This window comes from Nycticebus coucang, chromosome 12 (genome assembly GCF_027406575.1).
Source record: "Nycticebus coucang isolate mNycCou1 chromosome 12, mNycCou1.pri, whole genome shotgun sequence".
Classification (NCBI taxonomy): Eukaryota; Metazoa; Chordata; class Mammalia; order Primates; family Lorisidae; genus Nycticebus; species Nycticebus coucang.
This window is the reverse complement of record NC_069791.1, coordinates 1,249,649-1,276,645: the sequence shown is the minus strand read 5'-3', so window position 1 is coordinate 1,276,645 and position 26,997 is coordinate 1,249,649. Positions and strand designations below refer to the sequence as shown.

Sequence of the window (26,997 nt, the reverse complement as noted above, 5' to 3'; positions counted from 1 at the left end):
CCTTTCTATATTCTATCTCTTGTCTGACTTTTGGTTCTGTCATTACATTTTCTTGTCCATTCCTTTCATTGCCTTTGTCATCCCTTTAAATTCCCTTTCCGTTAAGTCCAGTACATTAACTCTTTATAAGTGGAGTCCTCTGCAGTAGCTGCCTCATGATTCCTTGGGGGAGTTCCTCTGTCTTGGTTTTTTATGTTGCCTGAATTTTTCTGTTGGTTCCTCCTCATGTATTATTTCTTTTTGTTCACCTCCTTGTCTGACTTTTTCCTTCTCATTGCCTCCTTTGTTTCAAACAGAAGTCCTTACTATTGATGACAGTATGTTCCAATATGTTGTCAGGACACCAAGTGGCTCTGTGGTTTTTTTAGGAGACAGAGAGCACAGCCAGCAACCTCTATGGTCCTTATTCCAAACTTACTTGCCTTCAGTGATTGCCTGATTGTTTCCTCAGCAGTCAGACCCTGCAAGGTTGGGATATTAAAGCTCACAAAAATCCTTCATGGTCAGGTCTCACTGTGCCCCCCATTCCAGTTCCATGGGATATGGAGTCCTTCAGCCTATCCCAAGAGTGGAGTTCTGATTGAGCAGACGGAATTAAGATGGCCATGAGTTAGGTGCCTCTTATGACCTTTTCACAACCTTCCCATAACAGAAGCCCCCTAGCTGAGACCTTCTCAGTATTGCTGCCTCACCAGCCACCAAACCTATGGCAAATCCACTCCAACCAGCATTCAAATCTTGTTGCTGTATTCTGTTTGAGTCCACCTACTCTTCCAAGCTTTCCACTCAATGCACAGCTTCCCCCAACAACTGAAAACCCGGGAAAGGTTTCCACCCATCCTGGGCCTCTGTGGGAGACCACCTGATCCCAGGCAGTGGCAATCACTTGCTAATTCATCAGATTTCCACCACTCCAGATCATACACTGTGTCCAGCTCACCAGGTCCTCACTGTCCTTCCTGAGCCATGACTCTAGGTAAAGTCCCTGTTCCAGGTATGGCTGGGTTCTGTCTTTTTCCCCATTCTAGGAGAGCTTTCTTGAACTATCCTTCTATTCCACCATCTTGCTCTGCCTCCTTCCCAGTTTTTTAATAATACTTATTTTTTTCCAGTGAACTATTTTTTTAATGCAATAAAGATTACTCAGATAAACAAAAAGATTGAGAAGGAGCCTTGTGTAACAAAAACCAGATCTACGAATAATTACCCCTTAACTGATCCTGAGAGTTGGGGCACTATTCCTTTGTTAGTGTTGGTTATTTTTTTTTTTTATGTAAGCGATTTTCTTTTTTCTTTTCTTTCTTTCTTTCTTTTTTTTTTTTTTTGCAATTTTTATCCAGGGCTGGGTTTGAACCCACCACCTCCGGCATATGGGACCAGCACCCTACTCCTTTGAGCCATAGGCACTGCCCCTTTTCTTTCTTTCTTTCTTTTTTTTTTTGTTTAGAGACAGAGTCTCACTTTGTTGCCCTCAGTTGAGTGCCACGGCCTCACAGCTCATAGCAACCTCCAGCTCTTGGGCTTAGGAGATTCTCTTGCCTCAGCCTCCCAAGTAGCTGGGACTACAGTCACCCGCCATAACGCCTGGCTATTTTTTTGTTGCAGTTTGGCAAGGGCTGGGTTCAAACCCACCACCCTTGGTATACAGGACCAGAGCCCTACTCACTGAGCCACAGGTGCCACCTATCAGCAATTTTCTTAAAGATGAAAGTTTAATGTTGGAATTGGCTTTGTTGTGTACATGCCACCACTTTTCAGACAGTTGCCTGTCAGTTGGTTCAGGAGCTTTTATTCTTTCTACACAACCCCTACCCCCACTTCCAGCCAGCCAGCAAGTATCTCCAGAGAGCAATGCTGCCCAGCTGACTAAGTCCAGGAAAGTAAGAATCACATGGGGATGGTAGTTAAAACTATTGACCCAAAATATTATGCTCTGACATATCTCTGTGTGTTTTTGTGAATGTAGGACCTTAACCCACCATTGAGCCTATGACCACACACATCTCTGCAGACACTAGAATGATTTCTTCCTCAGTTTGATAAAATTCAGATTGCTATATCCTGGACATGTTGAACATAACAATTTTTGTATTTTATCTTGGGAGAGTGTATGTTTAGATTTTAATGTGTTTCTTGTTTTGTTTGTTGTTTAAGTAAAAGCAAAAACCTACTCTTGTCAATGTGTCATTTGTTTAAATTTTTATGTGCCCAGAAAATATTATTTCAGTGCTATATTAGTATTAAAACATCAGAAACACCAGAGTAAAAATACTTAGGCTTTCCTCTTTTAGACGTTGATTTTAAGTAAGAGAAAAAGCTGTCTTTAGAACATCGAATTCAGGAAAATGAAGAAAAGAAGTAACAGAAGGAAGTTAGTGTGGGCTGAGACCACTCAAGGTCATTTGGGCCCATGCTATGAAGTGGTCGAAGTTAAAGAGTTGACCTGTCTTTGAAGTTTAAAAAACAAAAAAAGGAGAATGAATATGGGAGGCGCCTTTCATATCTGCTGCAGAGTTCATTTCAGATTTTTTACATCTTTATAATAATATATTAGAAGGAGATCAAAGTTGAAATTATTAGTAAATATGGAAATTAAGTCAATAAGTTATTTAATGTCACCTCCAAATTACCACAAATTGAAATACAGAGTTCAAAAAAAAGAAAAGGTATACTATATATACAGTGGGATTATATGAATCTCCAGACCCCTATTTCTGCAAACGGCTCTGTAAATACTCTCAAAACCTCCTACCAGGACAGCTCTCAAACAAAATGTGGCTGAACACAGCTGAAATACCTCAACCCAGCTTTAGTGTCTACTTTGTCTGGAATTTATTAGGAAGCAGAAATGCCACCAAAATGGAAATTGCACACAGGAAAAAATCCCACCATGCTTTTATCCAGCTAGGCTGGAAATGATGTAATAAATGCATGGTAATTTATGTACATAAATGTGTGGGTAATTCTTCCAGGGAGTGGCAAGTGCAGAATTCTAGTGGGAAAAAATAGTGCACATCAAAGACATCTGACCAGCCGCCAACCACCATTAATCTCTTCATGACCTTTTAAATATATAGACACCAAGTAAGGCTTGTCATTTTATTCCATCCCTCAAAGCAATACATTCTTATTTGTGAAGCTATGAAAGAATATAATGTTGTACTTTATTTGACATACAACATTCGCAGAGAGTACAGAAACCTCAAGACTTCATTCTTAAAAATGAGGACGTTGATGAGCCAACAGCCGGGCACCTCAAGGATAATGGTTTATCTTTGTGGGATTCTCATCCATCCTCTGTGGTCAGCAACCCACATCACAGAAACCATGGTCTGTGATACACAACACTTGCTACTGAGGAGAGATTTCAAAAAGATGGCACTGAATTCTCTCAGATGTGGAGGCATGAGAGAAGCTTTCAGAATGAATACTTTAAGTATCACACTAAAAGAAAGCATTTGCATCATTGTCTGGAAAACCTAGGAGTTAAGGGTCATAGCTACCACTGAATTATAGCATTCCGTGTACTAACGTTGTCAAGTGGTAAACCTTTCCATCGTTGTGGTTTTACCAGAAGCCACTTAGCATGCTTCAAATTCATAGCTTGATAGGTTTCCTTGGAAAGCTTCCTTTTAAGATATTTCCTTCTTTGGGGTTCTACAATTCTATATCTTACACACCTCAGCAATAAAACACATGTGTTTCTTATTACTGTTTTTATAATGAATAACCAATACTTCCTATCTTGAAACATTATTTCAACAAAATCTAAACCAAAATATTTGTGTTTATCTGGGCATGAATTGAAGAAGTCTTCCAAACAATAATTTGAAGTTTACTCAGATAACAGTATAGCTATATTATTGTCTTTCCCACTGCAACACCAATAGATATTTATAATGAAGAGAGTGTTCATGAAAGAGAAAATGGGAGGGAGGGGATCAGTGGTTTTGCTATCTGAAAACATACAAACAGCCAACGAGCTTATGACAAAGCGTTTAGCCACTAATTGTCAGGGAAATGCAAAGTCAAACCACAATGAAATATCACTTCCTGCCTGTTAAAATAGCTATTATCAAAGAGATGAAAGATACGTTGCCATGGACCTGGAGAAAAGGGAACCCTTGTACACTGTTGACAGAAATGTAACTTATTACAACCATCATGGCAAACATTTTGGAGGAGCCTTAAAAAACTAAAAATAGGGTTAGCACACAATCCAGGAATCTCAAGTCTGGGTCTATATCCAGAGGCAGTGGATTGAAGCAGAAAGACAGAGAGGTTGCTGCACCCCACACTCGCTGCCCATCACGAACAGCAGTGGGAAGGTGGAAACAACCCACATGGCCACCGACAGACAAATGGGCAAAGAAAACGGGGCATAAATACACAACTCAGCCTTTAAAAAGAAGAAAACTCTTTCTTAATTTAATTTAATCTTAGGGTTTTTTTTAAATTTAATTCATTTGCAACAGCATGGCTGAATCTGGAGGACATTCTGCTGAATGAAATAGGCCAGGCACTGAAAAACAGAGCCCACATGACCTCCCGCTCCAGTGGGATCCACCAAAGTCAGTGGGCCAGAACGGAAAGTGTTGGTCACAGGGTACAGAGGTTCAGTCAGACAGGAGGAATATGTTTTCAAGCACTATACACAGTGTGGTGACCATAGCTAATAATAATGCCTTGTCTATTTCAAAATTGCTAAGAGTAGATTTTAAATGTTCTCAGTACACAAAAATGAAAAGTATGTGAAGTGATGAACATATTAATTAGCTTGATATGGCCACTGCACAACACACAGGTATCTCAAAACACCACATTGTATGCATACCCCATAAACACATATGAGTATTATCTCCAATTCAAAATAAACATTTACACAAAGAAAGTTTGTTCTCACTGGGGGTATTTCTATTGAATTATTTGAGTAAGTTCCCCAGAGGTTGAGTTATAAATGCTAATAAATTAAAATACGAAAAAAGACTTTAAAGAGTTCACAGCGCCATGAAGAAGCACCACTGCCTAGCATCACTGTTACTATAATGGTCATTTGCATAATCTAGTGACCCCCTGCCCCCAACCACTATTGTCTGAACATGAAAAGGTTTTTCTTTTTTTTTTTTTTTTTTAAATGGAGATGATTCTTTTTTTGTAGAGACAGAGTCTCACTTTATGGCCCTGGGTAGAGTGCCGTGGCCTCACACAGCTCACAGCAACCTTCAGCTCCTGGGCTTAAGCGACCCTCTCGCCTCAGCCTCCCCAGCAGCTGGGACCACAGGCGCCCGCCACAACGCCCGGCTATTTTTTGGTTGCAGTTTGGCCGGGGCTGGGTTTGAACCCGCCACCCTCGGCACACGGGGCCGGCGCCTCACTCAATGAGCCACAGGCGCCGCCCATGAAAAGGTTTTTCATCACCGGGAAACTTCACAGTCAGGCAGAGCAGAGCCCACATGCAGACCTAGCTCAGAGCAACCAGCCCCACTGGCCTTAAGAAATGAATTTCCCCATTTCCGAAAAGGCTCCAAAACTAAGACCTTGTAAAAAAGGTTATGAGGATAAATAATTCTCTCCTTTTCTCTTTATTTGGAGAACAGCGCAGATTCAGAACACACAGCCTCCTCCAGACTCTCTGAACACATGGACATTGGGTCTGCAGAGAGCAGACTCGGTGTCAGGATCTGTGACCGTCCTTCCAGATTCTGCAGGAGCTGCAAAGCTGACCTGCGGAGCGACTCGCAGTGCTGACCCACTCAGTGCCGACCCCCTCAGAGCGCAGACCCACTCAGTGCCGACCCCCTCAGAGTGCAGACCCACTCAGTGCCAACCCACTCCCTGCGCAGACCCACTCAGTGAGCAGAAATACTCACTGCGCAGACACACTCAGCGCAGACCCCCTCACAGCGCAGACCCACCCACGGCGCAGACCCTCTCACGGCGCTGATCTTCTCACGGCACCGATCCTCTCACGGCGCAGACCCTCTCACGGCACCGATCCTCTCACGGCACCGATCCTCTCACGGCACCGATCCTCTCACGGTGCAGACCCTCTCACGGCGCAGACCCTCTCATGGCACCAATCCTCTCACAGCGCAGACCCTCTCACGGCACCGATCCTCTCACGGCACCGATCCTCTCACGGTGCAGACCCTCTCATGGCGCAGACCCTCTCACGGTACCCATCCTCTCACAGCGCAGACCCTCTCACGGCACCCATCCTCTCACGGCGCAGACCCTCTCATGGCGCAGACCCTCTCACGGTACCCATCCTCTCACAGCGCAGACCCTCTCACGGCACCCATCCTCTCACGGTGCAGACCCTCTCATGGCGCAGACCCTCTCACGGTACCCATCCTCTCACAGCGCAGACCCTCTCACGGCACCCATCCTCTCACAGCGCAGACCCTCTCACGGCACCGATCCTCTCACGGCGCAGACCCTCTCACGGTGCAGACCCTCTCATGGCGCAGACCCTCTCACGGTACCCATCCTCTCACAGCGCAGACCCTCTCACGGCACCGATCCTCTCACGGCGCAGACCCTCTCACGGCACCCATCCTCTCACAGCGCAGACCCTCTCATGGCACCGATCCTCTCACGGCACCGATCCTCTCAGGGCGCAGACCCTCTCACGGCACCCATCCTCTCACGGCGCAGACCCTCTCACGGCACCCATCCTCTCACGGCTCAGACCCTCTCACGGCGCCGATCCTCTCACGGCACAGACCCTCTCACGGCACCGATCCTCTCACGGCACCGATCCTCTCACGGCACCGATCCTCTCACCGCGCCGATCCTCTCACGGCAGAGACCCTCTCACGGCACCGATCCTCTCACGGCACCCATCCTCTCAGGGCGCAGACCCTCTCACGGCACCCATCCTCTCACAGCGCAGACCCTCTCATGGCACCGATCCTCTCACGGCACCGATCCTCTCACAGTGCAGACCCTCTCATGGCGCAGACCCTCTCACGGCACCCATCCTCTCACAGCGCAGACCCTCTCATGGCACCGATCCTCTCACGGCACCGATCCTCTCAGGGCGCAGACCCTCTCACGGCACCCATCCTCTCACGGCGCAGACCCTCTCACGGCACCCATCCTCTCACGGCGCAGACCCTCTCACGGCGCCGATCCTCTCACGGCACCGATCCTCTCACGGCGCCGATCCTCTCACGGCAGAGACCCTCTCACGGCACCGATCCTCTCACGGCACCGATCCTCTCAGGGCGCAGACCCTCTCACGGCACCCATCCTCTCACGGCGCAGACCCTCTCACGGCGCCGATCCTCTCACGGCGCCGATCCTCTCACGGCACCGATCCTCTCACGGCGCCGATCCTCTCACGGCGCAGACCCTCTCACTGCGCAGACCCTCTCATGGCACCGATCCTCTCACGGCGCCGATCCTCTCACGGCGCGGATCCTCTCACGGCGCGGACCCTCTCACGGCACCGATCCTCTCACGGCGCAGACCTTCTCACGGCGCAGACCCACTCACGGCGCAGACCTTCTCTCGGCGCCAACCCTCTCAGTGCAGATCCACCCACAGCGCAGACCCACTCAGCTCCGACTCACTCAGCGCCGACCCACTCAGTGCCGACACACTCACAGAGCTCGCTCTGCAGGTCTGTATTTTCCGGGAAACAAAAGGAATATAAAGCCAAGGAAATCAGCATCTTTGATCACTTACTCAGGGCTAGTCCTTGCTCTTTCTCTCCATTAGTGGCTATTTGCAACAGTGTCTAAAACCAAAGCTGCCAACGTCGTCACTGTGGAAATATGGACTGTATGCGGCAATTAGGAGGAACCAGCGGGGGTGGAAGGGGAGCAGAATCCAAGCGCAGGGACCCAGAAAGTGAGTGGGTCGGCAAATCACACGCTGGGGTCAAAAACGGATCCCGCGGACAGAGAAAAACTGTTAGACAAAGCTGGATTGCTGCGTGTGTTTTCACAAAGCTGGATGGTTCCTGCCATGCCGAACACTGAAAGACCCTAAGGGACGCAAACAAATAAATGGGGGCGGGAATGGGGCTAAGAGGTTTCAGAGTCCCAAGGCCTGCTAAGTGCAGAGTGCAAAGTCAGGCACCAACCCGGTGCCCTCGCGTGCATCTGCAGGCCGGGCCCCTCCCACGAAAGCCCCGCAGGCTGGGACATCGGGTCCCTGCCTCTGACAGGCCAGCTACAGGAAGCCCAGACACATCAGCTTACTGCTGCTCCACGGATCTAGTGCCATCTTTAAATTAAATATTCTCAGCCTCACCACTCAAAATTAGTAGTTACTTAAGACTCCAACCTCACAGACCGCTGAATTCACTTGGTTCAGTTACGGAGTAATTCTTAAAATCTCACGACTGGAGTGTGACACTTGACCAAAGTCAAATCTAGAAGGGGTGGAAGACACGATGTAATAAAGAACTATTGAAACTGAATACAGCGTCAACGTCAAACAATAGGGCCTTGTGCATACACCCTCCCAAAGGTTCTCCCCCCAGCCTCCAAAGGTGAACGAGTGGTAACAAACGATATGATTTCCAGAGCCCAGCAGCCCTGTCGCCACTGCTCCCTGTGGGATGAAGTGCAACAGCTCTGCTCCGCATTTTTGGTTAAAAAAAGAAATTCCTTCTCACAAATAATAAATTTATAGCCAGAGAATTTCTTTGTGACTCAAGCTTCCATTTCTCCAACATATGGCTGTTAGGGACATAAATTCTATGAGGCTCTGTGTGGAAAGTTTGTTAGGGCAACTTGGGATCAGCAGGAATTGGTAACTGTCAGAGTTGAAGAGGAAAACTTGCAAATTCACTTTAGAATCTTTTCCACGCTCTACAGCATTCCTCACTGTTTCAACTTGAAACGTGAATTCAGACTACTTCAGTCTATACTAAATTAGGCAATGGCCCACATTAATTCATTATATTTGGGTAAAGAAAGATCAATTGAAAGAAAAAACAAGGCATGCCCGGATGTGTGCGTTGTGTCAGCCAGCTGTGTCTGTTCCAGAATACCATGCCCTTATTTACATTTTAGAAACTGTTCCATTCTTTATTTCAGTGTTAAAATCAATTCATTCTTCTAGTGTTTGAATGCAAACAGGCCCCATACGGTAACAGAGATACTGCACATATATAGTTTATTTTACTTAAGCAAACACTTCAATGATTTAAAAAAATCAACACTGCTCAGGCAGTTAAATATTTTCTCTCAAAGAAAAGAGTATGTAATTATATAAGGAAACCAAATTATTTGAAAAATACCAGAATTATGTGGTCTTTCGGCTTTCGTTAGTGTTTGTGTATTTACTGTGTGGCCCAAGACAGCATCTCTTCCAGCATGCAGCAGAGAAGAAAAAAGCTCAGTCACCCATGATTGGGCTGGTCCCTGGACCTTGCTGCCCTAAGGTCACTGTCACTGTGCTGCTGCAGGTTAAGTACAGAAACTAGGCCTGAGCATTTAGAATCTTTTTTTTTTTTTTTTTTTTTGAGACAGTCTCACTCTGTTGCCCTGGGTGGAGTGTGGTGTCATCATAGTTCACAGCAACCTCAAACTCCTCAACTCAAGTTATCCTCTCACCTCAGACTCCCAAGTAACTGGGACTACAGGTGCCCATCACAATGCCCAGCTGTTTTTTTTCTATTTTTAGTAGAGATGGGGTCTCTCTCTTGCCCTGGTTGATCTCAAACTCCTGAGCTGGAGGGATCCTGCCACTTAGGGCTGCCAGAGTGCTGGGATCAAGGCCACCGTGCCCTGCTAGAAATTTTTATAGTAACCTGAAAGGTAATGTTTTTGTCTGTTGAACCTAATATAAATACTAGAGCCTTGCATTTGCATGTCTTGGGGTATTGTTTAATTTAATTTTTCTAGAAATACATTTTTGTTATATTTTACAAAAATGTCAGTTCAGAGGCCAGGCGAGGTGGTTCACACATGTAATCCTAGCACTCTGGGAAGCTGAGGCAGGTGGATTGCTTGAGGTCAGGAGTTTGACACCAGCCTAAGCAAAAGCAAGACCCTGTCTCTAATAATAGCCAGGTGTTGTGGCAGTGCCTGTAGTCCCAGCTACTTAGGAGGCTGAGGCAAGAGAATCGCTTGAGCCCAGGAGTTTGAGGTTGCTGTGAGCTATGACGCCACAGCACTCTACCTAGGGTGACAAAGTGAGACTCTGTCTCAAAAAAAAAGAAAAAACCAGTTCATGACAGATTGGAAATGTAAAGACTGGTCCTTTGCCACAGTTTGAGAAGCTCTACTCTAAGCTACGAAGCGATGGGGATGACCTGGTGACTGTTCTGTGAATTAAATACAGATTATGAACACACAGGCCTTATCTATACAACAAAACAACCAGGTGAGCAGAGACAAAGCTCAAACCTTCTCTGAGAACTCATTTCCTCAGCATCCCCAGATGTGCCCCAGCTGGGGACACTGCCCAGAAAAGGGAACGGCTCAATTAAATGACAGGAGCAGCAGTTTCTTACCCTTGGTCCTTGTTTTCCCTTCCTTCCTCCTTCCCTCCTCCCCTCCGTACTCCAGCCCTCCTCCTCTCTTCCTTTCTTCTTAGCCCCCTCCCTCCCTCTCCTCCTTTGTTCCCTCCTTCCCTTCCCTCCCTTTCTGTAAGCAGTACCTGTATCAGCTTCTCTTTCTTGAGAGAAGAGAGAGTTAAACCAAGAGCCCTTATTTTACACAGCAACAATGAAACTCACCGAGGCACAGGACGGAGGAAAAGCTTAGGGATGTCAGTGACACAAACCGGGGCTCAGGATCTAGAGACAAGTGTCCACACAAACAAAAGCAATGTTCCTTCATGAGTCCCCAGGGGATGCTTTTTTCTGAATGAAATCTATTTTTTATCGATACATTTTAATTCTCTAGAAAAGGGATTTTTCAATCTGAATTTGTGGAGAACTCTTCTTGACTGCTTTCTCTTGAAAATCCAAAAAAATTTCTTCTAAAGGTCATCGACGAACATTCTTTTAGATGCTTTCGGGAACAGAATTGGCAAAGCCATTTCCCTGCTGCTCCCCTCACCCCAGCTGACCTACTGCAGACCCCAGGGCTTTCCTCTGGCCCATGTCATTTCTCCCAGACTCTGAAATATGGCTAAAAATAGAACACCAGAACAACCACATTTCCTCCCACTGTGCTGCCCCTTCTGTGTGATCAAGGCCCGACCCATTTGCTCTGCCTCACCTTCATTAATGTCAGACACATGCCCAAGACTCTCTGACAACTTGTGTGTTTTATTTCACAATAAAAGAAATGTAGTGCCCAAGGTAGGGAGAAAACACAAAGAAGCCAGTCTGTATCCCTTAAGCTTTGTAATTCTCCTTCTTCTTTGTCTGTGGTGAAAACAGAGTTCCCTGGGTTGGGGTTTCATGCTATCCCCCTCTTCTCTCCCACCACTCCTTCCTGCCCCCCACCCAGGAGTCTTTGCCTCCAAATCAAAACAGCTTTCAAGTGGCCAGGACCAAGTCCCAAAGCTTCTACATTTTCTAGCGATTTTCCTTCTTTCCCGATTCCCTAAACCCAGGCTCCTGCAGGTGAGCTGTGACTGTGAGTGCTGTGCCCACCCCACCCTGACTGCAGACTCCACTTGAAGGATGTTACTCTTTGCCTCCTTCTTTACTTGAGGCCCAATAGTCTTACAACATCATTTTTTCCCCACTACTGTAAATCAAGGGGCAGCTGGAAATGAACTTCATAGTGGGTCCCTCCTCCATGCTGGCTGACATTTCCCCATTAATTTCTTTTTCTCTTTCATCCATTCATTGGTTGATGAGTCTATAAATACACCTCATCTGCTTTTACTTTGCTTTTAAAGAATAAACTGATACCAAACACACTGTCCTAATTACATCCACAGGCAAAGCATAACAAGTTTAAATGTGTCACAATAGTTTAAAGACTTGACATTGTTAATTATGCCACCTGTGATAAAACTGTGAAAGGAAAATCTCAATTGAATCTGTAAATGAATAAGTCATCTGAAAAAGGCATTTTTAACATTAATAAAAGAAAATACCCAGAAACCTCCTGAGCAGAGGAAGGGAGCTGCACAGGAACCCATCAGTAGGTGGGTAGGGAAGCAAGGCCCCAGGCCTCTTGGTTGCAACACCTCTGAAGCTGAGCGAGTCAAATTCACATCTGACTGGAGAATGTGTGCTCCTGTGCATTTTATAGGTGGCTGCTGATCCCAAAGGATCTGAGTCTAGGGGACATCGGGAATGATGCCAGCCCAGGACCAATTCTGGTTCTTTCCCAGAAGACAGTGGGTTTGGAAAAATTCTATTTTTGTGATGTGGACAAGATTAAAAAAAAGGATAAGGTGTCACTCATATGATCTTAATACAAAATTACTTCTTTTAAAGCCTCTGGCTATGGCCAGGTGTGTTGGTTCATACCTCTAATCCCAGCACTTTGGGAGGCTGAGACGGGCAGATAGCTTGAGCTCATCAGTTCGAGACCAGCCTGAGCAAGAGCGAGACCATGTCTCTACTAAAAATAGAAAAAAACTGAGGCAAGAGGATCGCTTGAGCCCAAGAGTTGGTGGTTGCTGTGACTACAATGCCACAGCACTGTACCCAGGACAATAGCTTGAGATAAAACAAAAGAAGGAAGGAAGGGAGGGAGGGAGGGAAGGAAGGAAGGAAAGAAAGAAAGAAAGAAAAGAAAGAGAAAAGAAAAAAGAAGAAAAGAAAGAGAGAAAGAAAGAAAGAAAAAGAAAGAGCCTCTGGCTGTGATGGTATGGCTGATAGATCTCACATAACAGTAGCCCATTAGGGATAAATTAACATTCTAAATTTTGTAAAGACATTCTTGTTTTCCTGAGGTGTTCTTACATAAAACACATTGTTAACTGACAGAGAACGATGGGAAATGAGCATTCATCTTTGATTAGGAAATAAAAGTCAATGGGAAGCTTCTCAGGTGGGAAACTATTATCGTGCCCACATTGTCACACACAAAGAACTGCAAGGAAATTGCTGTTAATGTCCACTGAGTCATGTATGAAAAGTAGACCCAGCAAAAATGATTGAAGTGAGCCAGAAGAAAAGACTTAGGGACAGGCCATGGCTTTGACATTCTGGAAAAGAATAGGAAGAGTGATGATCAGATGTTTTACTATTTCCATGAGAATAATTCAAAATAAAGATAGCTGAACTGCAGAAAAATTAATTTTGGCAACAAGCAAGTGGTTTCATATTCTAGGTGGAGTCCATCCATCACTAGAAAGGTTTACTAAAGGAGACTGTGGGAAAATCTATTGTCTCAGAAAAGAGGATTCTCCTTCCTTGAAAGAAAAGAAAACTAACGTCTATGTCAAACTGAGAACCAGTGGTCAATGCTAACTCAGGGCTGGGGATGTTCATGTAAGTATTCTACTAACTGCAACAACTCTCAACAACTCAGCAGTGGCTGCAACCGCCTCCAAGTGCCGCACACTGAAATCCCAGTGTCACATGTGGGCAGCTTACACCACACACCCGAACCCCCCTCCTGTACGTCAGCAATGGACAGACTTTCCCAAAGACTTGTCCAAGTCTGCTCACCAGCCAACAATCCAGTTTGACAGAAATTGTCACCAAACCCTTCAGTTTTCCCCAGGGCACGTGCAAAAACTACCTCTCCCTGCCTGGTTGCATGGAGATGACACCTCGTGACAACTGACAGCCAGTGAAATGTGAGCAGATGTGACATCTGCAGCCCAGCCTTGGTCCCTGAGAAGCCCCGTGAGCTTGTCCTCACTCTCCCTTCCTCTCAGCAGCAGAGCAGACCCAGCCCAGGCCACCCGAAGGCCTCGCACCTCAGAGGAGAGGAGCCACCACCCAGATCCCGCATCTTAATGCAGAACTACCCAGGCTTTTTGTGAGCAAAAAATATTGAACTAAACAACTGAGGTTTGGAAGTTGTCTATAAAAACAGTAACTATTGATAGCCACCTCCAACAGATAACTCCTGTGGATGGTGTGAGCCAAACAAAGCTCAATATTTGTGCAACTACTTATCTTACTGCAATTTGTCATTATTTTTATATTAAAACGGTAAAAAAAGAATAGAAAAATAAGGGTATATATACTGGTAATAGGAGCTAATACAATCCAGAAAAATACAAAAAGATGAAAATTGCTAGGCATGTTAAAAGTCTTTAGACCAGGCACAATGGTTCATGCTGTAACCCCAGTACTTAGGGAGGCTAAGGTGGGAGGATCACTTGAAGCCAGGAGCTGGAGATCAGCCTGGGCAACATAGCTGTCTCTACAATAAATAAATAACAAATAAGTTAATTAAATAGCTGGCATAGCAGCATGTTCCTCTAATCCTAGCTATTCAGGAGGCTGAGATGCGAGGATCCCTTCAGCTATGATCATATCACTGCACTTTACTCTGGGTGACATTGAGAGGCTGGCTCTAAAAAGATAAATAAATAAATAATATTTTAAAAGTGATGTCTTAAACTTCACCCAGACCCTCACTTAAACAGGCTGACCCTATGTTCAATTGCAAAAAAATAATAAGATTAGAGAATAAGGTATATGTGAGATCCTAGACTATAAATCAGTCAAATATTGAGTCTAAAAAGCAAAATTTACATGGAAACAGGATCCCTCACCTTCCTTTTATATTAAATCTATTGTTTCACTGTCTTACAATCAACTTGCAGGCATGTTTTCGGGATCAATAGTACAAAAGTACTCATTTCTTTGTTTTTAAGTACAAGAAAACTAAAACCAGAAAACTCAAATAATTACTCCAAGGTCTTGTTAATAATAGAATTAAGATTCAGTCCAAGATTGGCATCAGACTAAATCTTTGTTCTTTTCCTTATACCTACTGCCTCTACCTCTGTAAAAATTTAGATATTTGCCTATCTTTAAAAAAAGAAATGTATAAAACAGTTTTACCAAAAAAAAAAAGCGGAAAAATGATCTTACGGCACCCCCTCTGAACACGTTGAGTCTATGATAATGATACTCCCTGAAGTCTGTAATCTTGTGAATGCAGGAGGCTTGTGAAAAATATCCCTTGGCTTCCAAAGTGGAAGAGTGAGGGCCCAAGATATGGCTTTGGTCAGCTCTGGCATGCTGCCTCTACAGAACAGCATGGTTTCTATGAGGCATTTCTGTTAGTTTAACATGGAAGATACAGTTATAACAGCATTAAGGAATATCTTGCATTTGCACACTCTACTCTGTTGGTGGGGAACTCTGCCTCTGCCCTGGCACTCCGCCCCAACTGGCCATGTCCCAGGAGGAAAGAATCCCCTCCACTCTCTACAGCAGCCTGTTCTGTTTAATGCAGATCCCAGAGAAGGGTGGTGACAAATACAAAACGTTTCTCAAGAGTGGACTGGCTGACAGAGCATTTGGAGACACCCCACCTCCTGAAAAGAAGAAAACAATCACTTATCAATATTGTAACGGGCCTTAGAAGAGCACCATGGAAGCATCCTTTGTCGCCATATCAAAGCAAGAGTGCATGAGAGACTTTAACTGGGAAAATTATTAATTTTTTTTCTTTTGGGGGAAAATTATTTTTTATGGACCATCCAACAACTTTGATCTTATACAGTATTTTGAGAGCCCACTTTTATAAGAACTCAGTTCCACGGTCTTTTGGACTCAATGCATGCATATGTAGTGGTTAGACTTTTGCTTAAGAATGATATTAATGTAAAAATAAGCTTTAATAAAGCTGCCAGCATCCATGAACCTTTTACCCATAACCACTTTCAGGGCTCCAGTTCAGCTGGGATTTTGTTTGGTCTATATTTCCAGAGAGGGTTCCCCTGCCCTCCCATCCCTAGAATACCCGATGGCCTGCACAGGGAGGAAGCAGCCATCTGGAGAAGTGGCAAGGTGACCCTCCAGCATGGATTGGAAGTTGAGGCCATGCATTGTTTGGAGCTCTGCTGCCACAAGCCCAGCCCTCCTGCTCATTTTCCTCAGCTGTGTCCAGAAACAGAACAGGAGGCATGATGGTGGATTGAGAGTAGGAAGAAGGGCGGGATCTTGGGGTGAGTATTCACGTCAGCACAGGGTAATTCCTTGAGCAAAATCTTACTACATAATTTTGACACCTGCTCAGAATACTCCACCAAAATTTTAGTCAAGCGCTTTAGTCCTAACCCTTGTCCTGGCTCCCTGAGATGCAGACAGTATGGGCTCATTTGCAAAAATAATTTATGAAAACGACCTCCAATTTAGTAAGCATTTGTTGAATGTAATGCTTACTATGCCCGAAGGCTGAGTACAACTGATGGGGTAGTGTGTGTTGGAGTCCTAGGTAAAGGAAGAGCTGGGCCCAATTCCCTCCCAGCAATAATCAGTGAAGTTGGGACATACATTCTTCCGTTTGCTCCTGCCCCCACTCTCTCTTATGAGCATAGCTGTGTGCACTTTACTCATATTTATCAATATGAGTCTTTATAGGGAGCGGAGTTTGCCACTCTTGAACTAAAAAGAGATGGTAGAGAAGCTTATAATTTCTTGTTAGGAGCATGGGTGCATTTGGAAGAAAATGAAAAATGGGGAAAAAACTATTTTTTATATTTACCCACATATGTACCATTTAGTTCTCAGTATCTCTTTCTATAGGTCAAAATTCCCATCTGGCACATTTTTCTTCAGCTAACAGAACTTGGTTCAACACATTTCTTACAGTGAAGATTGCTTGCTATTTATTTATTTATTTATTTTTAGAGATAGAGTCTCACTTTATCGCCCTTAGTAGAGCACCGTAGCAACACAGCTCACAGCAACCTCCAATTCCTGGGCTTAAGCAATTCTCTTGCCTCAGCCTCCTGAGTAGCTGGGACTACAGGCGTCGGTCAGAATGCCCAGCTATTTTTGTTATTGTTGTTACAGTTTGCCCAGGCCAGGTTCGAACCCACCACCAGGTATATGGGGCCGATACCCTACCCACTGAGCCACAGGTTCTGCCCATCTTGCTTTTTATTGACCTGAAAATTTTATATTTTTTTAGGCCTTAAAAGATGACCTTCCATTGTCCTTGGGCCTGTATGATTTACGATGAGCAGTCGGCTGTATTTCTCACGTTCGCTCTTCTGTACATGCGTCTTTCTCCCTTTGGCTGTTAGTTAGATTTTCTCTTAGATACCGATTTCAGAAATTTCATTATGATGTGTCTTTGGTGTGATTTTCTTTATGATACTTCTGTTTAGAGTTTATTGACTTCTTGGATCATAGATCCAAGTTTACATTTTTCATAACATTTGTGTGATTTTTCAGCCACCACTTTGTCAGACAGTGTTTCTGGTTCCTATTCTTCACATTTCTGGGACTCGTTACAGATATGACGCATGGTTTAATAAAACCTCAGAGTCTAGTGTGTATTTTGTGCATTTTCTTTTGGTTTTATTCTTAGTCTTTTCAATCTGTGTCTCATTTTGGGGTAGTTTCTATTGCTATGTCTTCAGGTATGGTGCCCTTTTCTCTAAATCACATAATATGCTGGTAATCCTATCTAGCTTGTCTTGTGTTTCATATGTATTTTTCATCTCTATCTATTTCACTTGGGTCTTTTTGTATCTTTTATTTAATAGTAATCATGTTTGTGGTCTTTTTTACATCCTTAAACAAAGGATAAACTTTGTTAAGGTCCTTGTCTCCTAATTCCATTCTCTCTGCCATTTCTCAATCTATTCCTATTGCTTGTTCTCTTATTATAAATCATATTTTACACTTCCTGGTATGTCTAATAATAGCTTGCTGGATTACAGATATTCTTAATTTTATTTTGTTTGGTGCTGGATTCTATTGTTTTCCTTTAAAGAATGTTGGATTTTGTGGCAGATCTGTTTGATTCATGAAAGTCTTGCATTTAAGCTTTGTATGGTAATTCCAGAGAAGCTTTTACACTAGGACTAATGTAACCCCACTACAAAAGTTTGGCCCTTCTGAGGACTCCCCCAAATGCCCTACATATCTTGGGTTTCTTTGCCCAGGCTGGTGGAAACACAAACTATTCCCAGCTCTGTGCTGTTCAGCCTAGTGCACCTGCTAGTTCTTTCCAAGGCCCCCATAACCGCTTTACATGCCTGTGCAGATCTGCAATAATCAGGCAAAGACATGGAGTGAGGCCTCTCTGAAGCTCCCTTTTTATTTAGTTTCTCATTTATGTACCTATACCACATACAGCCCAACCTGTAGAGAGGGCAGGAGGGGGGGTGACTAGCCCTTGGGCTTTCTAGAGAGTGACCTCCTGTGGACCTTCTTAGTTTATCAAATGGTCAATTGCATTACCTAACCATCTTTGAGCTTTTTGCAACAGATTGACTGAAGATATATTATTATTTACTAATGTTGGAGCAAATTAACCCCACATTTCACACAATTTAATTTTGGAAGCACATGGATGTCATTACATGTAACCTTACTGAGGCCCAAGCACATGTTGTCTCAGACAATTCTCACAACAGCCTTGTGAGCTAGGCACAGTTATTATTCCCATTTTACTGAAAACTGAGACTCAAAGTGACACAATGAGGAATCCAGAAATGGCCGGGGCAGCTGCTCCAGAGCCCAAGCTTCCAGGCCTTCACTGCTCTCTTCTCCTGGTGGTCACTGCAAAGAGGAAGAAGATGCTCTCCCTTCCTCTTCAGTTGTAAGTAGAGAAACAAGCGCACTCAAATGTTGCCTACCATCCTTTTAAAGTGTAGACTAGAACAAACAGGAGACTCCTGCTGCCCTGAGACCAGACTCTCACATTCCTCTGGCCTCTTGTAGGAGAGGCCTCAGTGTGGGCACCTGGGTCGCTGCTCAAAGGCGACGTGCCCCTTCACCTGTTGGCCTGTGTGGTCTCTGTTATGTGTGGGAAGGGCTGTGAGCAGGTCTGGCTCTGCCCCCCCACCCCAGTGTTGACTTTACCTCTCAGACACACAGACTGGGGAGCAGGGGTCCGGGGAGACTTGAACCACAGCTTTGTCCTCACAGGCAAACAGCCACCCAGTCTATCACTCACAGATGAGAAAAAGCGTTCTAGATTTTCCTTCAGGGTGAGAATCACCAGCATCTAAATCAAGGATGAAAACTTGAAAGATCTAGGGAGGTGGGACTCCACGGAAAGTCTGGATGATAGCACAGAAGTCTCAATTCAAATGTCCAGGAAACTTCCACCCAGAGTTAAGCAAGTGAGCACACGTATGTCTCTGACACGAGACAAAATGTTTTACAAACAGTAATTTTACCTCAGATGAGTCTTGATTATCCAGTAGGTAACAGGTTTTAGTGAACTTTTCCAGGGAACGAATAGACATTTTTCCACCAGCGTGTGGAGAGACTTCTTACACCTCTAGGAGAAGGTAGGGAAAGTGGCTGGCAACTCTGAAAATCCTCCTAGAAGCCTCCCATCATAGGCTTTTCCCGTTGACTCGTCTGGGTTATTAGTTTCAACTTTCCTCAAGCAAACAAAAAACCCTCTCTGATGGAGCTTACTAAAAAGGATGAAAATTAACATACATATCATTCCACACATGCCCCAGCTCCCGGGGTAGGAGCAGAAACACCAGCCAGATCACCCATAATAGCAAATAGCCCAGACTTAACAGTGGACCAACTTCACATTTCTTATTTAAGAAGCTTTGACCAATGTAAAGATTATGTGTTCTATGGTGCCTGGAGGATGGTGAGCACAGCCCCAGGGCAAGCTCAGTACCATAATGACTGTGGGAGGATTTTCCCAGTGGACATGAGTTTAGACTCAGTGACTCTAGGTGTTGGGTGGAACATGCTGAGTATGTAGATGAGAAGGTCCCTTCAAGGACAAAGGAAAGCCTGCACCTGACCTGGAGATGCTGAGACACTCCCAGCACAGCCTGGAGAGGGAAACATGGAGCACCAGCTGGGCATGCTGAGGGCAGATTCATGGTGTGGGGGCAGGGGTGGTGATGGAGTCTGAACAGCCCTGGAGACTGCTCCAGCCCCTCAGTATTCTCCGTGTTCCCCCAGCTAAGTGGACTCCAGACATTAAATGTGGTGTCCATTTCCTCCAGCATCAATAAATATTAATACGTCTTCACCAACTGTCCTGTTGTGAGAAGCACAAAGGAGTCTAGACAGCACATGACCACTGTCTGGACTGAGAGGATGCACACGGAGGTCACTCTAGAACACATCCTCTTCCAGAAAATCAGTGCAGCCTCCACCCATCCCCCAGCCCTTCATGGAGGCGGCTATAAACACAAGAATGATCACAGAGAATCCAAATCAGTGACCTTTGGCAACTCAAACCTTTTAAGTTTCCTGCACAGAAGATGGCAGCTCTTTACTGGATCTCAGCCTGTAGAGTCTGAGGCAGCATGTCACCTCCCTGCAGCCCAATAACAGGGAGTTCTGGGCCCTGGAGAAGATGTCCCAGGGACCTGCCTACACCACCTTAACAGCCAGACTCCCACAACCTGCTTCTCAGCCCACACAGAGAGCAGAGGGGGGCCCAGCTTCAGCTAAGGGCAGCCAGCAGGACAGAGTCCATTCCAACTCAAAACCCTCTGACCAGTGATGGGACCATTGTCTTTTGTCCCAAGTCAGAAAAGAAAAAAAAAAAGCAAAATTATTGTTAGAGTTAAAAAACCTCATAACTGCCTTAGTCCTCTAAGTCCGGACATGAGTTTCACAGCTCACTCTGTTGCCAGATGCGGGGCCTCTGGACTGCACTGAACATCTCTGAGACCCGCAGAGAGCTAGTGGCCAAGCATCAAAGCAGGGATGGCCTCCCCGGGCTGCCCACATGGCCAGCTGTGGAAAGCGCAAGCCCAAGGCTGACAACGTCTGTCCTTGGTGCAACTGGGCCAAGTCCAAAGGACTATGTCAAGGAAAACACCCTAGACAGTGGCCGTTCAGCATCTAAACCTATGCCTTTAGGGTCTGAATAGAATGGACGGTTTTTCTCTCTGAAGCTATTTGGTCACAAGGACCATCAGGAAATGGCCTCTCTCTGCTCCTGTTTGCAAGAAGCTCTAAAACAGTGATTCTTAACCTTTTTCATCTCACAGCACACTTGAACCTATAGTTAAACTTCCATGACACACCGAAATTATGTTGATACAAAAAAAGAGTTAAAAAAAAAAAAAGAATACACTTTCTGTGCTTTGAACTTATTTCAAAAATAATTTAATTAATGATCTTTAAAATTTTTCATGGCACACCTAAGATCCTCTCATGGCACAGCTGTGTGCCTCGGCACACTGGTTAAACATCACTGCTCTAGGCACCGGGGACACCCAGGGCTCAGCCGGGAGAGTACAGGGTTAGCAGGCAGAGTTCAAGAGACAGCGTAAAAGTGAATGTGAGCTATTGTGCTATTCTTATTTTTGGCTGTCAGCAGTAGCACTTGGAAATACTAAGAATAAAATAAATACTGTTGGTAAAAAGGAGATGCGTTTGGATTGAGGGAGAAATTCTCTTTCTGGGATTTTCCCGTTGCTGAGCAGCTAGAAACTGCTCCAGAATGTTGGAGAAACAGTGGAGAGGTGGTTCAGGGAAAGCCGCTGGCTGCATAGACACCTGAGCCTGGCCCAGCTCTGCCTCCATGCCATAGTTGTGCCTATAACCTTGGCTGATCATAAAAATAAATACCATTTACATGTGTTAAGCACTCACTCCATGCAGGAGACCGTTCTCCATGCTTTGTGTCCATTTGTTTAGTAACAACAAGGATAGGTGGTGACACGTACTTCACACCATGTTATACCTGGGACAGCAGTTAGGTCACGTGCCCAATGCCATACGGCTCAATTCCGGACAGTCTGGCTGCAGAACATAAGCTCTTACTAACACCATCTTTCACCTCATCCGAGCTCTTGTTTTCTCATCTGTGAAAATGTCCCCTATACACCCCACAGAGGCATGTGCCAGGCCGTGAAATGATGCGTACACACAGCCCACCGCCTGGGCCAGAATCAGCACCAAGATGGCAGCTGTTACCTCCTGTCCTTCAGCCCAGACCCAAAGAGATGGAACCAGCAGGGAAGGCGTGAAGAAATCGTGCCAGCTTCTTTTTCCCCCCAGCCAGGGTCCTGTGTGCATATATACTGTTGTGCTACATAACTAATGCTCAAAGGAATCATATAATGAGTCTACCAAGTGCCAAGAACACGGTAGGCATTAAAGAAAATCCATCATTCCACAAAACCTGTTTGCTTCCCAAGCCTGCCCAGTCTCTGCTGTGTGGGTTTGAGATTACTGGCAATATATCCGTGGCAAACCCCTTTAGTCAATAGAGGTTGCTACTTTGTCCTTAAAACTCTGTCTCTGCGCAAATACAGGACTCTTTGATTTTAGCTGCAAGGGCGTTTGGGTAACAGCCAGGGTCTGTAACGTTTTGCCTCCTTGAAGCTTTACGCATCTGTTGTTCGGCCATCACAACTGACTGTGTGGACTCGGTTGGAATTACAACTCAATTTACACTCTGTATTTACCCTTTACTTCTGCAGCATCATACAGGACCAGAGATTTAACAGCATGTCTGTGACTTTCTGGCCTCCTCTCAAGACTTTGATTTATTTCTACAAGTCATATGACAGGGTTCTTGGCAGCCAATAATAAGTCCTTAATTGGACACTCTAATCAGGCCCTTTCCTTGGCTACAGCTCTGGCCTCCTCCGCTTCTGTGCTACAAGCAGAGAGAACTCAGTAAAAATGTGGTCCGGCCTGGGGTCAGGTGACAGCTACATCAACAGGAGAAAGACAACTGACCTCCACCAAAGTGGTGAGGGTGGCCGCTCTGAGCCAAAGCCCTGCCTCTGAGCACCTTGTCCCCTGAGGAAGCCATGAGGCAAAGAGCCGGTTATGACCCACAGCGCTGTGTGCTCCTCCTCACGCCCACCTGTCACGTGATTTAAGTGCTTCTTGCTTCTCTGGGACTCAGTTTTCCCATCTGTAGAATAATATTCTCTGGTATCTTTGCCACAGAGTTTAAAGCATTTAGCCATATGTGACCTTTACGATTCACAGCCCTGTAAGAATTGGGCACAGATACTTTGCTCTCAGACTTGAAACAAAACATAGGAGCAAAGATATTTTGGGACCTGCCCACAGTTGCAATGGAGCTGGTATAAGAATTCACAGTACTTATCTTAAGGCTAAGTGCCATTGTTTTCCAGAAACTTCTTTGTCAAAAAATTGAATTATTAACATAGAAATAAAGTACTTTCACATGAATTGGGTATTTGAATGAACGTAGGGGATTTGAAAACCCAATCTAATAGAAAACATTAATGCTCAGCTAGGAAAACACTGATCAGACAGAGTTTACCATTCTACAGTGTTGGCACGCGTAGGCCCGCCACCTTGAAACACTGGCTGTTTTAACCCACACCGTTACCTTGTGGAATACATTAGTCGTTCTTAGCTCCGTTTCACAGCTGGGGGAACCAAAGAAGAGAGTTCAAATGGCTTCTCTGGGGCCACAGAGGAAGTCAGTGCTACACGGGAGAAATTCTTGCGTTTGCTCTCTTTTTTTCCTCACTCAAATAGAGAAAGCAGGTTTTCTGGAGAAATTCTCACAGCTGAAATCATTCCTGCAACAAGAGACATATTTACATGACATTAGCTTTTGGGTACAAACATAGCTACAGCACTTCTAAAATTTTAAAAATACAAGTGAATGTGAGATGCATGTTAAGAAAACCCTGCTCGGTGCCCGTAGCACAGTGGTTATGGCGCCGGCCACATACACCAAAGCTGGCAGGTTCGAACCTGGCCCCTTGCCAGCTAAATAATGACAACTACAACCAAAAAATAGCCAGGCCTTGTGGTGGGCGCCTGCAGTCCCAGCTACTTGGGAGGCTGAGGGAAGAGAATCGCTTGAGCCCAAGAGTTTGAGGTTGCTGTGAGCTGTGACGCCATGACACTCTACCCAGGGCGACATAGTGAGACTCTGTCTTAAAAAAAAAGAAAAGAAAAGAAGACAGCCCTGAGGTCATGTCTCTCTAATTGTAGCCACTGCACTGCCAGGAGTCCGGGAGGACTCTAAATCATGCCCAGCTCATTCATGATTAGCTGCATACGGGTAGCATTGGATTAGAAGCTCTTGTTTTTTTATGTGCAGCCCTGCCAAACAGGGTGCCAGACTTCCCAACGATTGTTCAGATGCCTCGTGCGGTGGGAAGTCACTCAGACATCCACGGAGTACTCAGTTTGTGTCAAGCACTGGGCCTACTTGTTGACAGATAGAAGCAAAAACATTTTCAAGGAATTCTGGATTTAGATAAGGAGACAAATCACACGTGTTATGTACACCAGGCTCTGGTGAAATCCGGAGTCTAAATATGTATTATTTTTAATTTTGCTTAACCCCATATTTTTTTAACTTTTTGGACCCTGAAGTTTTTCTTTTTTCCAGGAGCACCTAATAATGCCACTAGAATTAGTTCTTCACGTGTAAAAATAATTTTTTAGCATTTCCTAAAAGGTCATTGTATTTAAGCTTCCTTAAAAACAGTTACATCATTAAGATGTAAATAAATACTTAATTTATATTCCGTTATTTATGTCACAGTAGGGCCTCCCATCTGCCACGTTTCTAGGCTGTGTGTTGGGCACAAAGCTGGGACTGGCTGTGTGTTGGGCACATAGCCGGTGCAGCAAGGGACAGTGAGAAGACAGTGACGGCTGCAGCACGGGGCTCGGGAACCCGGGCAGACTCCCAGGGGTGTGTGACCAGTGACAGAGACACCACTACCCCACGAGAGGCTCCTGGGGGAGGCTGCACAGAGGAAGTGATGTTGGAGCAGTCTCAGAGAGCAGGAGGTACCACAGTGAGAAGAGCCTGAGGACTTTCCAGGCAAAAAAAAAGTAAAATCAGCATGAAGGCAAAATGCCACAATTTAAGATTCTCCTGGGGCTCTACCCATCAAGTGAAACCTCCTGAGAAGGGCAGGAAGTGGGGTGGCATCTACACGGGCTTTGGTCAGCGAGCTGAGCCAGACCCCAGACTGCTTCCTGGCACAGCCCTTCCTCCAGCCCCAGACTCTGAGACTCCTCCAACTTCTCTCCTGCTTGCCTCCTTCCTCCACCAGCTGGAGGTAGCGCCCACCTCTAACTTCAGAAGCATGTGAAAAACACGTGAAAGAGCCTCCGGGAACAGTAAGTCAGAGTCACACTCGGGGAGAGTTGGGCGCCACGTGAGCCACATCAGTAACTCAGAGTCACACTCAGGTAGTGGTGGGCACCATGTGAGCCACGTCAGTAACTCAGAGTCACACTCAGGTAGTGGTGGGCACCATGTGAGCCACGTCAGTAACTCAGAGTCACACTCAGGTAGTGGTGGGCACCACGTGAGCCACGACAGTAACTCAGAGTCATACTCGGGCAGAGTAGGGCACCATGTGAGCCACGTCAGTAACTCAGAATCACACTCGGGGAGAGTTGTGCACCACGTCAGTAACTCAGAGTCACACTCGGGCAGAGTAGGGCACCACGTGAGCCACGACAGTAACTCAGAGTCACACTCGGGGAGAGAGTTGGGCACCACGTGAGCCATGACAGTAACTCAGAGTCACACTTGGGCAGAGTAGGGCGCCACGTGAGCCACGTCAGTAACTCAGAATCACACTCGGGGAGAGTTGTGCACCACATCAGTAACTCAGAGTCACACTCAGGGAGAGTTGGGCACCACGTGAGCCACGTCAGTAACTCAGAGTCACACTAGGGCAGAGTTGGGCACCACGTGAGCCACGTCAGTAACTCAGAGTCACACTCAGGGAGAGTTGGGCACCATGTGAGCCACGTCAGTAACTCAGAGTCACACTCGGGGAGAGTTGGGCACCACGTGAGCCATGTCAATAACTCAGAGTCACACTCGGGCAGAGTTGGGCACCACGTGAGCCACGACAGTAACTCAGAGTCACACTCGGGGAGAGAGTTGGGCACCACGTGAGCCACGACAGTAACTCAGAGTCACACTTGGGCAGAGTAGGGCGCCACGTGAGCCACGTCAGTAACTCAGAATCACACTCGGGGAGAGTTGTGCACCACATCAGTAACTCAGAGTCACACTCAGGGAGAGTTGGGCACCACGTGAGCCACGTCAGTAACTCAGAGTCACACTCGGGGAGAGTTGGGCACCACGTGAGCCATGTCAATAACTCAGAGTCACACTAGGGCAGAGTTGGGCACCACGTGAGCCACGTCAGTAACTCAGAGTCACACTCGGGGAGAGTTGGGCACCACGTGAGCCACATCAGTAACTCAGAGTCACACTCAGCACTGCACACTGCATGAGCCACATACCTACTTCCTCCTGTTCATCACTTGCTGTTGCACAGACTATTAGCATTTATGCACAAAACTGGTTGTGCTATCCAGACTTTCTCAGGCATTGTTAGTTCTTGTGGTGATAATTGTTAAAACAGAAGGGAATGATATATTGGGGAATAATCTGTGGACTTTCATTAGTGTGAGCTATGTCACGGAAAATCAAGATTTTTTTTATTTTATGTGAAATTAATGCTACTCTGTAAATGTTCCTTTACAGTGTTTTTTGGAGGAAAATACTTTCGGTTAGTCTTCACCACTGTTGAATGGCCACTGCTCTGGTGAAGGTCTCTCCCCTAAGTAGGGACATCCCCATAGCAAGCAGTCTGCTGTTGTGACACTATTTTCTAGGGAAGGGTACTATATGAACATAATTGTGTTGTAGCTGAAGGCCTCTCTTAAGCTAAAGTCCTTGAACAAAGAACAGTTATAGGAATTTCTTTGTTTAAAGTTTTGTGAGGAAATAATCATTGCAAGCTCATGTAGATATGCCTCAATTCTTCATTATCCTATGAAAATATTTTTAGAGTTTGAGCATTTGCTAGGTAACAAAGCACATTTTTTAAAAAACCTACATTGGTGAAAGTCTTGTATATTCACTCATCAAATCTTTACTGAGCTGTTTCATTTGCATAGACACTGACATAAATTCTTGAAACATCATTAAAAAAAAAAACCTAAGGACTGTAATTATTCAATGAGAACTTCAGTGATCCTTGTTGGCAAAG

At 45.3% G+C, this 26,997-nt stretch overlaps 1 long non-coding RNA gene across 5 annotated transcripts in view; it reads right to left on the bottom strand.

Moving 5' to 3' along the window:
• The window catches only part of LOC128562262 (uncharacterized), a 98,952-nt gene that overhangs the window by 59,368 nt on the left and 12,587 nt on the right, over positions 1 to 26,997 (bottom strand). For all 5 annotated transcript variants that reach the window (XR_008373392.1, XR_008373389.1, XR_008373391.1 and 2 more), the window contains one exon: positions 23,337 to 23,532. This is a non-coding gene — a long non-coding RNA (uncharacterized LOC128562262). The remainder of the gene's footprint in view (positions 1 to 23,336; positions 23,533 to 26,997) is intronic.